At 34.5% G+C, this 13,904-nt stretch overlaps 1 pseudogene; it reads left to right on the top strand.

Moving 5' to 3' along the window:
- Positions 1 to 241: 241 nt before the first annotated feature.
- Positions 242 to 13,904, top strand: part of LOC120165407 — a 33,964-nt pseudogene continuing 20,301 nt past the window's right edge.

Below are 13,904 nucleotides of genomic sequence, written 5' to 3'. Positions count from 1 at the left end.
AACGGAACTTAACTTAAATAGAAATTACATAAACTTTCAAACATACAATTTTTTCTTTTATCCTATGCTTAATCATTTCTCAACTATTTTTTTATTTTCTCTCTTTTCCCTTATGAATTAGGTACCGTAATATTAGCAGGAGAGAAATATTCTACACCTGCTTTACCCATCTATTCGCTATCTTGACTAATAAATAAATAAATATTTGATGCTAAATTGCTGCCATTCTAACTGCAACTTGGTAATCAAATATCTACAATTCCTAAATGGAATGTTTACTGAGATTTGCATGTGTGCCAATGCCAACTAAGGCATTTACGACAATTGTGTCCACGTCCTCCAACTGCAACAACAAGAGGATGATAAATGGATGGTTATTCAAAGCTCAACTCAGCAATGAAAATGACCCATTGCTCCAATCGGCAATCCACTCGGCTTCTCTTCATTTTCAGGAGACCCACAAACAAGGCAACTAATGACCCATTTATAGTTTTCTATCTTTCAGGGATTTAAATAGTGGTTGTTTTATAATAGTAAAGCTATCGTCTGAAATCATTATTTTACAGTGGTGATACCCGTAATGACCATAATATCACCCATTGTTATTGTAATTATGATAAACGCAATACAACTGAAAATATAAATATAATTTAAATCTCTGCTATCTTCTATTCTTTCTAGTTTCTGAAACAATCTGTAATATTTATGTATTTACAGAGCCTTTGTTTGTGGATCCATATGCGGGATGCTTTGTTCCACCTCACACTCGGATGGATTTGGAGAATCCATTGAAACATTATTGCATTGCGACCAAGTTCATTGATGATAAGCTGCTACGCACCTCAAACCACATGGATGGGCTTAACCAAGTGCTTTTAGGATGGTCGTATAAATTTATGTTAGGTTGATCTCATAAAATTTTAGGATGAACGAACATATAAATTTTTAGAGAGACAATAACAAATTATAAATAAAAAATATTTATGAAAATTTAAAATTTTAAGAGAGACAACTGTCCCATCAATTCTCCTTCGGTCCATCCCTAGTTCTTTTACTTTCACTAAAATAGTGTTAAATTACCCCATTGCATAAGAATCTAGACCTCTTTTAGTTACAAATTGTAGGTTGTGATTTCAAGGATGAATATATGATTTTATGTTAGGGGTTACTTAATAAAAATTTAGGATGAACAAATTTATAAAATTTTAAGATCAATGAAAATAGATTATCAATAGAAAATATATGAAAATTTGAAATTTTAATAGGTCCACCAGTCCTCCTTCAGTCTATCCTGATTGTTTTACTTTCATTGAATTTAAGGTTGAATAAAATAGTGTTACATTACCCCCATTGCATAAGAACGCTAAACTCATTTAGCTACAAATCGCAGGTTGTGATTTTATCGAATGGAATGGATACTCGGGCATATAGACTTAAACCCTCATATTTGATATTTCTCCTGACAGAGTCTTCCAAAACGCAGCTGGAATGCTTCAAGGTATGATAAATTACATTTTTAGTATCCTAATTATCACTTTTGTTACATTTTGGTCAGTCAACTATTTTTTTTAAAATCATGCCTAACGTTTAGTTTTGATTTCATTTTGGTCACCCGCGGTTAAAAATCAACAATGATGTTGATGTGTCACCATAAGATAATGCTACATCATCATTGAAAAATAAAAAAGCCACATCAGCAGTTCTGTGAAAATTTTAACGGTGGGTGACTAAAATGAAACAAAAACGTAACATTAGGTATGATTTTTGAAAAAAAATATTTGGATGACCAAAACGAAACAAAAGGGAAACGTGTAGTTTACCAAAGAACTATTTATTCATGACTAGTAATTCAACATATACTGAGAGAATGTTGTTTGAACAAACTAGGTGTTGGGGCTAAGGTACCAAGAAACTGTTTGTATCTTCACATTCCATTAGACTCTACTGATATTCAACAGACATTGCGTTTGAAAGGCTTTAATGGAAACCGTCCAAGCGTTTGGGCGATCCAGGTTTATATATAAGGCTTTTCCCCCTCTGCAATGTATTATCAGCTGAAACTTGTGAATAACTTTCTGAAGGAAATTTCTTTGCTTTCATATTGTTGGTAGGGACTTCCTGTGATGATTTTGGAAAGGTTTGAAGAGGTTTTCTTGACAGTAAGTGCTTTGGTTATGAAAGGATGTCAGTTTTTAGGGGAGTTGCCTTCATGGTTGGCCTAGACTGAATTCGGTTCCAAGGTCTGTTGTATGAATATATATAGTCACTTTGACTCTTATTATTTTATTTTAGAGCATTTTGACCCCAACCATTTCATTTTAGGATAAAAAGCCCATGTTTTAGAGTGTTGGTAGTTTGTTAACTAATGATTTCCATTCACGGAAGCTGGAAGGGTCTTATTGTCCCAAAATGAAACATTAGAGGGATAATGCCAAAAAAAAAGGATCAAAATAACAATTTTAATAAACGTTAGGGGACAATTTAAGTATTGTGCCTTTTTCTTTAAAGAAACACATTCCATGATGTCTGGTCTATTGTTTGTTGCAGTCTAGTACAAAGGAATGGATGAACAATCTTTTTATGAGCAAGAGTTTCAAGGTGGACATGGTTAGCTACAATGACGTAGCTAGAAAATTGAGTATGGTAGTGAAACCGGTGGAACTCTAGAACATACTCTTCATTTCGGAACAATTGCAGTTGTCCGAAGACCAATTGCAATTTCTTGTTTTTGTTTCAAAGTAGTAAAGCATCAACGTATAGCATAAGTGTTCCATGTTCTTTTCATATGATTTTGGGGTTAACTAATGGTATCTCTTCATGAAAAGATGAAAGCTCGGAGGACAGAGATTCAGAGGGTGGAGGAAGATGGAAACAAGGAAGGTTTTGAGGAACATTAAATGTAAATGCAATTTGTGTTTTTTGTTTTCATCTGGTTTCTCTTCTTTATGTTTTTTTAATAGTATATAACGTGATTACATGGTAGTATCTATTTAGAATATTTTTTAATTATTGACAACGTACATGGATACTTGAACTCGGTACTTCTAAAAATAATAACATTAATGCTTCAAGAAATGATGAAAGAGTATTAAGTTGAGTGACAAGGTTGTAATTGTTCAGAATATTTCTTAATTATTGACAACGAACACAGAACTTATAAACACAGCTGCTAAAACTCAGAACCTAAAAAAAATAACATTAATGCTTCAAGTAATGATGAAATAATAGCATTTATCTTCTTTAAAGTTGAGTGATTAAATTGAAATAAATTTAAATTTCAGTGACTAAAATAAAATTGACAAGATAGTTGAATGACGAATATTGTATTTTACCCTTTCTTTATACATTAGTTAATATTTACTACATTGACGATTATGTGATTTGTTGTTATCCTGTCAGATTTTGATTGGTATTCTTATTCGAAGGTTGAAGGTCTTGGTTTCAAGCATCACGTATGTAGGGATATAACGTTTAATATCAAAGGATTAAAAATATTTAAATAGGTACCACTTTATATTCAGTCCAAATTTATTAAAAAATACATTAACGATTATCAATAAATCAAATAATAACCCATCATCTAAAGGGAAGCTTCTTTATACATTTCCCCCGTCTCCCTATAGGTTTGTAGTGTCCAGCTCTCAAATTGTGCTAGATAAACATTCCTCACTCAATATTTTTGTAACTCTTATTTTAGCCACTGAAGTTTAATTTTTTTCAATTTAATACACAATTTTTGAATTGTTCTCTTTTTAATCATTTGGTCATTAGATAACTAATGATATTATGATATGACAACCAACAGCAAAACCACCTATGGAAGAAAGAAGGCTAAATGTTCAAGTAATAACCTAATCTTTTAGTGGTTGTTCACACTAGGATCTAACTTTCAAAACAATCAAATAAAGTCGTGCGTTTTTAAATCTACTCAAACAAAAGTTTGACTTTTCACTTGATCGAATAGGTCCTAACATTTTTTAATATACTCAAATAATCATTAATTTAGTTGAATTATATGATACGGTACATAATAATCAATTTAATACTCTTTCATCATTTTGCCCCCAACCTTTAAAATTTAGTCAAATGGTTGGATTTTGACAAATAGAACTTCTTAAAGCATTAAAGTTGTAATTATGCTGACATAGCAGTTCGTGTAGTAGTCCAATATACATTACTGTTGAACTGGATAATTTTTTTAAAAATATTTTGAATATTTTGGTTTTTTTAATAATTATATATATATATATTTTAAACTTTTAAGTAATGTGAATTGTTTAGTAGATTACATATCAACTTTATTAAATTTTAAACCATCACCTGTAATGCATGTTTTAATATAAATAGGTGCCTTGTACATACATTTTGAATACAAGATTGTGAACATTATAAAATTTTTATAAATATGATCGTATCTCAACACCTATCGGTCCATCGTTGCTTACAACCACAATTTGTCAAAAATGACTAGCTGCAACAGGCCAGATAGAGTCGACTGAGCATTCAAATGATCTTTTGTGAAATTCTAAACACTCCTACATATAATAGATACACAATACTACATAATTAACAGCCTCAGATACAATACTACATAATTAACAGCCTCAGATACAATACTGCATAACTGTGGGAGAAAACCTTTCGATCTTGAAACCTGGTTTCAATCTTATCTTTCTCGGATTGCGGGAAAAATTCCTCTCCATCCATTTTTCCATGAGTTAATTACATCATATATCCCCAAACTATAACCCTCATTTTAAATTGTTCCTTAAACTTTTGAATAATCCAATTTCATCCCCAAACTATAACTCCCATTCTGAATTAGTCTTTAAACGATTAAACATTCTAATTTCATCCCTAAACTATGACCCTCTTTCTAAATTGGTACATAAACTTTTGAATATTCTAATTTCATCTCCAAATTCATCCAAATATGTAATTAGTTTCAACCATAGTTTAACCTAAATTTTATTTTTGGATAAACTACACATTTAGTTCCTAAACAATCAATTTTGATCCATTTTAGTACCTAAACTTTCAATTTTTTCAAAAACATGCCTAAAATTTAGTTTTTGTTTCATTTTAGTACTATGCCATTAAGTTTTGAAAAAAATGAAAGTCTAGGTACCAAAACATGTTTAGTACCTAAATCATACTTAAGTTTTGATTTTTTTAACATTTAGTTACTAAAATAGATCAAAATTGATAGTTTATGTATTAAACGCGTTAAATTTTTAACGACGATATATTAAAATGAAACAAAAAGTAAACTTTAGGTAAAAAATTAAAATTTTAGGTACTAAAACGGACTAAAATTGATAGTTTAGGTACTAAATGCATAATTTACCCTTTATTTTTTAGAAACATATAATAATATAACTTAGCCTGACGATTTTATTAACCAGGGATGAAATTAGAATGTTAAAAAAGTTTGGGGATGAATTTACAATGCAAGACATAGTTTGGGGATGAAATTGAAATATTCAAAATTTTGAGTACTAATTATTATGGATTTACCCATGAACCATTTCAGATCATTGTCCTTTCTGCTGATCAGCATCTTGATACTCGAAGCCAGGGCTTGTATTCCGGAGAATCCTTACGGATTTACACTAAAAAAGAATAGTTTCTACAGCGTCCATAGGGATATGCTCGGGGGACCATATTCTACAAAACAACATTAAGCGTGCAAATAGCTTGCAACAGAAACAAAACTAAGATGATTTCAAAAGAAATCTCTACCAAATTCTTGTTTCCAGACTAATTATTTTACGTTTTTTTTCCATTTTTGTAAAAGGAAGAAGCAAACAAGAAAAAAAAGATAATACCATTGAATGCAAGGCACCCCACAGTAGAAGCGTTTGTGTAAAAGGTTAAGCAGCTTTCCTCCACGTAAATCATCACTCTCTATCTCTAAAACAAGCTCGTACAAAGGCCACAAAATAACAAAGAACTGCGACCAATAAATAAAAGATAAGCTTATGAACTTAGAATAAGGACAGAGAAAATAAAAAGAAGCTTAAGGCCTTGGGTGACAGTTGCTAAAATGGGCATGGTTTCCGACAAACACTTTCTGCTTGATTTGAAGAACAGCAGACCTATAAGCAGTCACATAAAAAATTATATTGAAATGGGTAAACTACATTATTAAGTATTTGAACTTAATCAAACATGGTTTGGGGTTTGTTTCTGCAACTGCATTATTAGTTATGAACTAATGCAGTAGAGAAAGAGGTAGCAAAAGAGTGAAGAAGAGGAACCCATGTCGGAGAAGGAGAGCACGTGCAAAAGCCAAAAGGGTAAAGGGATAAGTAATTTTGCACGTGCCCTGCTTCTCCAACAAGGAGCTACTCATCTGCTAAAAACGTTTGAGGATAAATGAAGAAACTAAAAACTCAAAAGCAAGTTTATAAGTGCGAAACAGAGAGAGAATGGTGATGGGAGGAAATTGAAAACAAAATCTATAGGGAAGCATTAGCAACAAAAAAAAAAGTAATGAGGATGGCATGCCAATGACATGCCAATGACATGCACTCATAGTGGAACCGTACGCCAGAGAAAAAAGAGATGTCGGGGTTGATTTCAGAAAATCTAGGCATTCCACTAGCAGAAGACTCTAAAAACCTATACATCAACAGTACTATCGAAAAAGAGACGATTTGACTAAACTGACACCTTTATGCCATAATATTTATTCTCTAACACCCTTTAACCAATATTTCTCGAAGTAGTATCCTTTTGGCTGAGATGACACAAAGACGCATCCCCATGGACGCGTTTTACCTGGGTTTATGCTGACTGGGATGCCACGCGTGTAAGGCGCATCCCCGGGGACACGCTTTCACGGGGTTCTGCTGAGTCGGATACCACGAGGGTAAGGTGCATCCTCGAGGACGTGCCTTTCATTAAATGCCATAAATGCCCATCCGTTTTTCCCCCAACTACCCCTCCTCCTCCCCTATATAAACCCCCTCAACCCCCCTCATTCTTCACACCAAAATCATCTTCTCCTCTCTTATATAACTCAAATTCTTCAACTATTTGAGTTTTAAATTTCTTATTAGTAGTAAGAAATTTATTTTTGAGTTAGTAGTTTTTAAATAGTTTTATATTTTATAGTAATATAATTATATAAATATTATTTTTTATTAAAATAATAATTATATAATAATTATTTATTTGAATTTATTAATTAATTATTTTTGTGCTAATTATATATTTTTTTGTCTACAGTTATGATGGAAAGTGAAATGCTGTTGCGATTAGATGCAAACCATATCTCCAGACATTTTAGTGATATGATCATATTTTTTTATAATTAATGTTAATATTTATTATTATTTTTAATTTAAATTTGTAATGAATTTATATTAATTATAAATTTTTATAATGCATATTGTTTAGGAAACTGATCGTATTTTAGAGACTTTTATTAAAAACCCACGTATACCGACACAACAACATATTTTTCATATTTGTCTTCTGTCGGGTTCGGGTATATTGCATCAATTATTGGCGGTTGCAAAATCGAATCTGTCCTAATTTATGCATTGATTGAGAGGTGGAGGCCCGAGACACACACATTTCATATTCCATGTGGAGAGGCTACAATTACATTGGAGGATGTCTCTATGCATCTGGGGCTTCCCGTCGATGGGAATATTATGTGTGGTATGACGGATGGTGATTGACAGTCAATGTGCATGGAGTATCTTGGAGCTGCTCTGCCAGAGTTTAATGGAGGTAGAATATCTTTATCATGGTTGAAAGCTAATTTTGAAGTTCTGAATAAAAATGCTTCAGATGATGAAGTAAAGGCATGTGCTCAGGCTTATATTCTACGAATCATTGAAAGAATATTGATGCCCGACAAATCTCGCAACCAGGTGCATTGTATGTGGTTGCGACATCTGATTGATTTTGATGAAGGTGGAAGATATAGTTGGGGCGCTGCATTGTTGGCATTTCTCTTTAGAGAAATGTGACGTGCGACAAATTATAAGAAAACTGCTATCGGTAGATGTCTCCTTCTTCTACAATCATGGGCGTGGTTTCACATGCTTTTCTTATGCCCAATCATCAATGAACCATACGTATTCCCCTTATCATTGAGGTAATTTTCGAACTAAAATTTGATTTAAATATTGTTTATTAAATAGGGTGATATTTAGTTTATATTATATTTCATAGGTGGTCGATGAAAAGAAAGAACCATAGAGATATACCTACTGGACTAGAGGAAATATGTTTACTTATTGATACAAAAGCTGGGTCTGAGGTATGTTTTGAAATATGTTTAAATATGAATATTTTAATTTAAAATGTTAGATATAATTAGAATATTATATTTATTTGAATTGTATATTTATATTTCAGTTTCAGTGGATACCTTATGCGAGCGATGAAGTAAAGGCTTGCATCCCACCCCATTTGAGTGGGTCATTAGAGGTTTGAATGTCAATTGTACCTCTTATATGTTATGCTATTATTGAGTGGCATCCAGTTGATTGCGTGCTCCGTCAGTTTGGTTGTATGCAATATATTCATGGAGCACCTAGGAATTTAGACGACATGCATAACATAGATAGGCGAGGCAAGAAAGAGGTTAACTAGGTGGTGAGACACAGAGATTGGATTGCGCTTTGGGAGAACCGATATGCACAGTTGGCCCCTCCACAATTTTACGCTGAAACTGGTCATATGGTTACGGATAACTATATGGACTGGTTTAATGAAAATGGAAATTCGTTTCTACTTTCTGCAGAAGCATGAGGGGTTAACATTCCTAGGCGCCGAGAGAGACGTCCACCGTCTCAATATCATCATCCCCTGACTCGTGGACGGAGAGAAGGCGCTATCGGTTCTGCATCAATCCCACCACAACATCCTATCCACCGATGATGATACCCAACCCTCCAGTTCAGATGCCATCTCTTCAGGGGTATATGCCAAGCCCACCAGTTTATATGCTATCTCCTCAGGGTTATATTCCTAGCCCTCAGGGTTACATTCCTAGCCCGCCAGGTTACATGCCTAGCCCGCAGGGTTTTATGACACCATATGGAGGTGCATATACGGCTATGTTTAATGATCCAACATATGGTTTATATGCATCTTATTTGGTTGGTGGTCCTTCTCCACAAACACCTCAATCTCCATATGGATCACAGACATCGATGCCAATGTTTTCACACTTTTCTCAATTTTCTATGAACGGTGGGATTGTTAGTAGCACTCCTCCAGGGACGTTATTTTATACAGGCCCTTCAGCGTCATCTACAACACCAGCTGAAGAAAATACCGATGATGATGATGATAGTGAAGATGAGGAGACAGAAGAACAAGTTCCACGAAGAAATCCTCAGCGAAATAGACAACCACCGCCCTGTGAAACTCATTTGAGAAGACGACATCGGTGATCCAGTTGCATTTTAATGTTATTTAAATTGTTATATTTCATAAATTTATGTAATTTGGTTATGTTATTTAAATGTTTCATGGTTGTTACAACAATATTTTTAATGTTATTTTTTATTCAAATTTAACATTAAATGTTTTTAATATACAAATTATAGTATTCAAAATTTAAAATTAAAATACAAATTATGGTATTCGAAATTTAACATTAAATTCAACTTAATATTCCAATTGTATTCAAAATTAAAAGTTATATTCCAATTATAGTTCACATTACTTAAATTGAAATTAAATTTATCCATACGCATGATTTTATCCTTAACATATACATTAAAACATATACATTAAAACCAACTTATCACTTCACATTTATTCATAAGAACATGTCGATGCTCATTCCATACAATTTCAATGTCACAACCAACTTTTCACTTCAAATTTATTCAATTTATCCATAACATTTTATCCAGTTTATTTAAACAACCAACTTATCACTTCACATTTATTCGTAAAAACATGTCGATGATCATTCCATATAATTTCAATGTCACAACCAACTTATCACTTTACATTTATTCAATTTATTCATAACATTTTATCCAATATATTCAAACAACCAACTGATCACTTCACATTTATTCAATTTATCCATAACATTTTATCCAATTTATTCAAACTTCACATAATGTTTTAATTTAAGTTATGAACTTAAATTTATCCATATGTAAAATTTTATCCTTAACTTGCTGAACTTCCAAAAAAAAACATAATTTTTTTTTTATAATTTACCTGATTTCACCATCCATCTATAGTTCCCCGGGGGACATGAGTGACATAATAGGGCAATGATAACATATTCTCTGACAAAATAATGGAAGGCGCGTCCTCGGGAACGCGCTTTCAAGTCCCCTAAAAAATAATAGGTACTGACATGAATAGTTCCCTAGGGGACATGAGTGACATAATAGGGCAATGATAACATATTCTCTGACATTTTGGGTAACAATCGAAGGCGCGCCCCCGGGAACGCACTTTCACCACTTTGGGTACTGACATGAATAGTGCCCCCAAGGGACATGAGTGACATAATAGGGCAATTGTAACATATTCTCTGACAAAATAATGGAAGGCGCGTCCCTGGGAAAGCGCTTTCATCACTTTGGGTACTGACATGAATAGTGCCCACGAGGGACATGAGTGACATAATAGGGCAATGATAACATATTCTCTGACAAAATAATGGAAGGCGCCCCCCGAGAATGCGCTTTCACCACTTTGGGTACTGACATGAATAGTGCCCCTGAGGGACATGAGTGACATAATAGGGAAATGATAACATATTATCTGATAAAATAATGGAAGGCGCGCCCCCAGGAACGCGCTTTCACCACTTTGGGTAGTGACATGAATAGTGCCCCCGAGGGACATGAGTGACATAATAGGGCAATGATAACATATTATCTGATAAAATAATGGAAGGCGCCCCCCAAGAATGCACCTTCACGTGAATAGTACCCCAATTATATACACTATTATATGCAACGTATTATGGACTTTCAAAACAAACTTCAGTTCACAAGCTTTCAAATTCTCAAACTCTAAATTTCTCAAAAATCTCAATCCTCTATTCTTTGAAAATGAGTCATCTTTCTGTTGTTGTTTTATATGATGGAGAAATTAAGGAAGCTGAACAGGGGGTTGTTTTTGGGTCAGATCATTATATCCCCTTAACCTCGAAGAGAAACATCTTTTTTGAGGAGTTAATCACAAAAATTTCATTAAAGATTCGTGTAGCTGGCCGGAGAAGACTATCTTCACTTCAGTATAGATTTCCTACTGAACTTTTTCCACTCATGTATACATCATTTCAGCTTTCAAACGATGATGATGTTTCTATGATGGTTGATGCTCATATGGGGAGTTCACAATCTCTTATTAAAATATATGCCACTTTTATTGAGGTTCGTGCTTCTCGTGGTCTCTCATATTCCTCTCACTTTGGCATTGCATACCAAGCTGATCAAGTTAATAGCCCGACGCAACTGATCTGTAATGATTTCACATCATTAATGGCGGATCCAACTCCAGATGCCATGCCATCAAGTTCAATAGGAAGACATTCATCAGCAACTGCTTATGATCTCAACCTATATGGCTTCACCAATAATCCATATGACAACATCTCTTCTACTTCAAGGGGCAGACATTCATCTGCCAATGTTTTCAACTTACAAATGGAAATGCCATCGAGACGACAGCCTATTCACATCCCACATGATACAATGGCCTCAAGTTCAAGGGGAGGACACGTAAGCGGGAACTTATTTGACCTCAACATTGAATTATCGGAGGAACCCTCATTTCCACCAGAAGAACCTCTTCGGGAGCCAGGTACAGATGGTGCTGAAACGGGATTATTCGTTGAACCTGACTCACCACAGTTTAATGTACATTCTGATGATGATGAGGATGATGTTCCGATAAATACAACACCAGCCGAACTTCCTGCACATATGTATGGGGCTGATTATGATGCAATGTACGAGTCTGAATTTCAGGATCTTCCTGATGTTGGTAACTATGGACTTCAGTCATGAGTAAATGACTGTGATTTACATATTGGAATGGAGTTCGCATCGAAGGAGGAAGCAATGATGACAATAAAGAGTTATAATATTCGTAACTCAGTTTAGTCCCGAGTTGATCGATCTACCACAGAGAAATATGTCTGCTACTGCGTCCAATGTGACAAAGGATGTCAATGGATGGCCCGTGTATCAAAGAGGAAGAGGAAGAACAACTTATGGGAACTAATCAGATACAACGGTCCTCATACGTGTTGTGCAAGTAGTATAAACTAGGATCATTCCAACTTGGACTCCAACATTATTTGCTAAGCAATCATGCCCATTGTGAAGCAAAGCTCTCATATAGCTGTTTCAGTGTTGATTTATGCTATACAGTCACAATATGGTTACATCATCTCATATAAAAAGCTTGGTTGGCAAAACAAAATGCCATTTGCAAACTTCATGGAGAATGAGATTCCTCTTACAACGAGTTGCCTAGTTAGTTTCATGTTGCGCAAAGACTCAATCCTGAGACAATTGTTGAGTTCAAAACTCAACATCATTACGTGAATGATCGAGTGGTTTGCGATCACTTCCAATTCTACCGTGTCTTTTGGACTTACCCTTAGTGTATTAATGCAGTCAAGTACTGTAAACCAGTTGTCCAAATTGATGGTACTTTCTTGTATGTGAAATACAAGAAAGTTTTATTATTGGTTGTGGTCCAAGATGGAAACTGCAATTTCTTTCTGTTGCTTTTACCCTCGTTCAAGGAGAAGACACTGAGTCCTGGGCTTTTTTCCTTAAAAGAATTCCGTTTACATGTTGTCACCAGGGAACAAGTATGCATTATTTCAGGCCGAGGAGCCGGGATAAAAGAAGCAATGGAGTCTTTGGGTACAATGTATAGACCTCCACATGTTCAACATCGTTATTGTGTCCGTCATATTACTGCAAACTATTATGGAAAGTACAAGAAGAATGATGAATGTAAGTTAGTCGTGCGGATGGGTATGTTACTTTTTCCCAATTTTTCTATCATTTTCGTATTACTTATTTATACTTCATATTAACTATTACATATTCCTAATGGCTTAGGTTACGAACTCTTACCTCAAAGGTTTGAGTCTACGCTACAAGAGCTGTTTGGCAAAAATAAGAAGGGGTGTGAGTACATTATGGACATCAACAAAGAAATGTGGAAAAATGCGTATGACGGGGGGGGGTATCGCTATGGTCATATGACAACCAACTTGGCTGAAGTAATAAATTCAACCTTAAAGGGGGCGTGTCATTTGCTAGTCACGGCGTTGGTCAAAATAACTTATTTTCGTTTAGGTTAACTCTTTGCAAAGCTCGGTGGACAAGCTCTTACTTTAATGCAAAACGACCATATTTACCACCCAAGACTAGTAGCTGATTTACAGAAAAAAGTGGTTGCATCAAATGGGATGTTGGTTACAAATTTTTCTCGCACCCGTGAATTGTTTCGTGTTACCGAAATGCCACGTCTGCTACAAGGGATTGAAGCTAACTTTTTCAGAGTTAATCTGCAAGAGAGGTGGTGTGATTGTGGTTTCTTTCAAGCACTCAAATATCCATGCTCTCATGTCATTGCAGCTTGCTCACATTCGCATTTGGACTACAAAAATTATTTTGATCCCGAGTACTCAAGGTATATGAATTTGAGTTTCCGCCCATAGGAAACGAAAGAGACCCAGATGAGATTCAAACTTGGCTTACAATTGTACCAGATCCATTGCTATTAAGGGACTCAGGTCGTCCAAAATCTACTAGAATACATTGTGATATGGATATTCGGGAGAAGTCAACAGAACAAAAATGATGTGGGCATTGTAGAAACATTGGGTACAACTGGAAAAATGGTCCAACTCTGTTATCATCACATAACCATTA

The sequence above is a fragment of the Hibiscus syriacus genome, unplaced genomic scaffold (genome assembly GCF_006381635.1).
Source record: "Hibiscus syriacus cultivar Baekdansim isolate YM2019G1 unplaced genomic scaffold, ASM638163v2 tig00111582_pilon, whole genome shotgun sequence".
NCBI classification, from domain to species: Eukaryota; Viridiplantae; Streptophyta; class Magnoliopsida; order Malvales; family Malvaceae; genus Hibiscus; species Hibiscus syriacus.
The sequence above is the reverse complement of the archived record's forward strand: the minus strand, read 5'-3'. Positions and strand labels throughout refer to the sequence as shown.